This window comes from Engraulis encrasicolus, chromosome 9, assembly GCF_034702125.1.
Source record: "Engraulis encrasicolus isolate BLACKSEA-1 chromosome 9, IST_EnEncr_1.0, whole genome shotgun sequence".
Taxonomy (NCBI): domain Eukaryota; kingdom Metazoa; phylum Chordata; class Actinopteri; order Clupeiformes; family Engraulidae; genus Engraulis; species Engraulis encrasicolus.
In genome coordinates this window covers 18,313,401-18,318,280 of record NC_085865.1, presented here as the reverse complement: position 1 = coordinate 18,318,280, position 4,880 = coordinate 18,313,401, and positions in this window count along the sequence as shown.

The following is a 4,880-nucleotide window of genomic DNA, read 5'->3' as shown; positions in this document are numbered from 1 at the left end:
TTGTTTTGGGGGTACATGGGGCATGGGGCTTGGGGCATTTACACGGGGCGGCCCATTGGTCCATCTTTAAGATACGTATTCTAAATAATGGATCAATCAATTTTAAGTGGGTATACTGAAATCCCTGAAATTTGGAAGTGGGTATGCTCCGTATACCTGCGCTCTACGTAGACTAATAATAATAATAATAATCATGATGATAATAATAATAATAATAACAATAATTATGATAATAATAATAATAATAATAGTATTTGTATAGCACTGTATCATACAAGGCATGCAACTCAAAGTGCTTAACAAATGTGTAAAAAAAAAAAAAAAAAAACACCACTGCTCATAGTATTCAACAAAGTGACTTGACTCTGCTTGTAATATGAGGCACACTCACATCCCTTTCATAATTATATGTAACAAAATCTGATTAATGTATGGCTAATCTAAATATGCTGGACTTATCATTGTTTGGACGCAATCTTTTCACATGAAATCCTTTCATTCCAGGCACTGTTATAATCACCAATATGATCATGACCATGTCATAATCTGTTACTTACGCCTCCTGGTAATACCATAGCAATATTGGTATGATGTAGTTAAGTTAAGTTAAGTTCAGTCAAGTTAAGTTAAGTTAAGTTAAGTCAAGTTAAGGTGATCCCATCTGCATTAAAGTGCTACACCAGGGATGTCAAACTCAGGCCCGGGGGCCAAATTTGGCCCGTTGAGTCATTTTATTTGACCCTCGAGATCATTTCAAGTGTGTATACACTTGCCCCCTGTGATGTATTGAAACGTGATTGGGGTTTCGCTAATTGGGAAGTCTAATTAAGGAACACCTGACACCTGTATGTTGCTTCCTGCTTAACCTACACATAAATGTATTTTGATATGACTTGAACATGAAATTTTGGGCGTCACATGCTCATACAAGTGCATCAGTGATGTCTTCCACTCCTTTAGTAGAGTAGAGTAGAGTAGAGTACTTTTATTGATCCCGAAGGAAATTTACAACAGACTGTGCAGGACAGGCACATTTGAACTACAATATCTTCTGGGATTGAGTGTTTAAGACGTAAGCATTTGAATATTGTAAGCATGTGTGTGCATGCACAATTTCAGTGCTTTTTGAATATGGAGTTCGGCCCGCGACTTCGTCCCAGATTTAGATTTTGGCCCGCTGTGAATTTGAGTTTGACACCCCTGATATACGTAGTTGAGAATGGACTCAGCCTGTAATGTTGTAGAGCAGGGTTTGCCAAACTGGGGTGCGTGCACCCCTGGGGGGGCACGACCTGCTACAAGGGGGGTGTGCAAGTTGAATAGAGCATTGACTGAGATGTGGGTTTTTATACAAAAATTAAGGATCATTACGTAGTTTGTAATTGTTTTTTTGGTGAATTGTATGCTGGAAGGATCCAGCTGAAGTGTCATTTATAACTCCTAGACTTGTTATGCAACAATCCATTTTTTGCGGCTAAAAATGTCTACTGGAAATGAGGATTGCCCAAAATGTGTGGCTGTGCAACATTTGCTTAGGGGGTGCGGGAACCACATTGAAATGTAAAAAGGGGTGCGCAGGGGGAAAAGTTTGGGAACCACTGTTGTAGAGAAACATGGTTCTGTGTGAGGGGCTGGTCGATGCCTAAATGCCTGGGCCGTTTCTCGTTCCCAGTCCAGCCCTGCTTGCTGGCATCAGACTTTGGGTGGTTCATCTCTTAGTACAGCCCCCGCTAACACGACACTGGCCAACAGCATATGAAACCCATTCGCCGTAGTCCCATAACAAAGACTGATGGATTGACACCTCTGAGTTATGAGGGCTTTTGACCTGAGCAGGCCTCATGCTGGGATTGAAAACAAGCATTCTCTGATAGTGCAGCAGCAGATCGTCATGACTCCTAGGCCTGATTTTCTTTTTTTACGATTTGATTTCAGCAGAGGCAGACTGTTCTTACTCACTCTGATCTTTGCACAGGTGATTTGTTTTTTTAAGGATTATTTGGGCGTTTATGCCTGTAGCTCCATAATTCCACCAGTGGAACGCTGTAATAGTCAATGAAAAGTTAACCACCATAGTGCTGCTCTACGGTATAACACATGGTCTTAAGTAACGCACTATGGGCGGAATTCTCCCGTCTCCACTTAAGTCGGTTTTACGCACGCACTTTTTACGCACCTTGATCCTGCGCGCATTCTCCCCTCTGAAATATTACCACACCCCTCGCGCTTAACTCCGAAAAACAGCGCGTAGCCCAACATGGGCGTGATATATGCTAAATGGGGGGATGAGTCTTCCCCAACTTCATCAGTTGTGGTTTCAAAGAAACCACGGAGCATGGATTTTCAGATCAACCATGTGAAAACCTCGGCAGTCCATTGAGATCCAAAACTGAACTTTAACTTTGAATTTAGAACCACGTGCCAAAAGTCTGTGTGCAAAAGCATATCAAAATCTCATTTTCACAAGCACAAGGCGAGTAGTTGAGGTGAGATAATGAGATGGAAACGCAATGTGTACCTTTGGCGGGAACTCAGCTGAGCGTTTTGGTGCGCAACAGGTTGATTGAAATAATAAACATGCTGAAACGTTTGCTTTAAAATGGAGTTTGGTGTGTTGCCTAGACAAGTCCGGAAATTAAAAACTGATTTAAAAGGCTGATCATTCCCACAGTTAAACAAACACATTGTATTTGCTGACTTTTAAAAGTGCTTCTCCGCTTCTCTGTAGGCCTACAGCAACGTGACATTAATATCATTGGAAATATGTGGATCTCAGCTGTCCGTCAGCATATTACACTTAGGCTACATGCATGCTGAAGAATGAACAAGGAAATCGATCGTAATGAAAAAACGGAGACATTATTATTCTGTCGCAGACATGGGAATTAATTGGACATGGGCATGCAATGCCAAGCCAGGACTTAAACGCGCAGCTGATGGGGTGTAAAAGAGACCAGAAGCGAAAAGCCAAAGACATGATCTGATATGTAGGCCTACATTTTTCCATTTAGCTGTAGGCTAATGACATTCAGGAAATATTTTCTGCCTTACAAAAAGAGATAGAACAACCTGTAGCCTACCTCAGTTTGTGGCGATTTTGTAGGCCTATGTCGGGCATCAGTTCAGAAAGTTTAACAGGTTACATGCACATATGCACGAGTTCCAATCAGGGCCGTATTACCGACCGGGCGAATGGGGCTGGCGCCCCGGGGCCCATGGATCCAGGGGGCCCAGGGGGGGCCCAACAACAATCCAGATACCGATGTTGATGCTGATTGCGATAGAGCCCTCTATTCTAGGATCTTCTTTAGTTGTACTTCTTTAGTCTATAAGGGTTAACTGAAATGGGCTGGGGAGAGTGACAGCAGTCAGAGGGCCCTCGGCCACAGGACATAGGAACCAGAGGGCCCCTGGGCCATGTCGTACAGCAACCAGAGGGCCCCTAGGCCACGGAGGACGGCAATCAGAGGGCCCCTGGGCCACGGGGGATGGCAAAGGGCCCCTGAACCACGGGATATGGCAACCAGAGGGTTGGGTTGGTATGGGCTCGGAGCGGGAGGGGGGGCCCTTGCAATCTCCTTGCCCCGGGGCCCAGAGCCACCTTAATCCGGGCCTGGTTCCAATAAATCACAAAAGTGGAGGAGTTGCAATAAAAACCCCTTACTTAACGTCGTGGTTACAACATTATCACCCCGAAAATGAAGGTTGTTTTGAATAGGCATACTTTGGGATGACTGGAACAGCGGTCTTTAGTCTGACGTGCCTTTAGCCTACTTGTGCATGGTGCAACGAGGTGTTTTTGGTTTTGGTTACCGTCCGTGGAGACAACATGATGATCCTCATACTGATTAATTAATTACCTGCTTTTGTTTGTAAGTTCACCGATATGAGAACATGCTCTGGGCAGCTGGTCATATTTTGTCACAATTAATGTAGGATGTTTATGTAGGCCTAGTGGAACTGTGAATGAATTTCGATTTGAACTCACGTTGACGGTAAGGAAAAGGAACATCAACAAAGCATACCGTGTAACATGTTCAAAATGCGAGCCAAGCGAGCATCAAATGCAATATTACATTTTACCTCATAGTGGCGCTTGACCTTACTACAGCCCTTTGATGCGCGTAAAGGCAAACGCGCTTAAGTGCACGGGAGAATACGCTTAGGATTCATTTACATGCGAAACTCCCTGATTTTGGCCTGGCCCCACCCAAAGTGTGCAACTGGTAAAATCGCGCGTAAACCCCGCTTAATCACAGACTTGAGTAACCGCGGAGGCGCTGTTGAGCGCTTTTTTTGACTTACGCGGGTGGGAGAATTCCGCACTATGACTTGGTCATTGCCATTCTGGTAACAACAAATGAATAGCACAACAGGTTTGATAGTGACCGGGAAGAGATTAAATGGTTGGGAGAGAGATGGGGTAGAATCAGGAAGTGATTTAGGGCCAGAATCGAACCCGGGTCCCCGGCGTCAGAGAGAGTAGAGAGAGAGAGGTTCCATTGGCCCATTGTTTCCGGGTTCTATTATTGCAAGGGGATCCCCTTTAGGCAGACCTAGGCAGACCTAAGGACTGTTCTATTCAATGTAGGAGCATTATGACACACCCCTTTAGGCAGACCCGAACCTGGTCATGTTAGGTGCCCATAGCAACCTATTACATTGGCATATCTCTATATACCTAAAGAATCTCTGCCGGCGTGACAGTATGGTGCCTTGGCCATTTGAGCCATGGCTGTGGCCACGTGATTTCTGCAATTAGCCCATCTATCAGGAATCCGCTGCTTCTGAGAATTACCTGTAACAAATACAAGTGTGTAGCAGGACTTTCACTATCTGGCACTGGAATGTCTGCCTTGATATGTCAGCGGAGGGGTGTT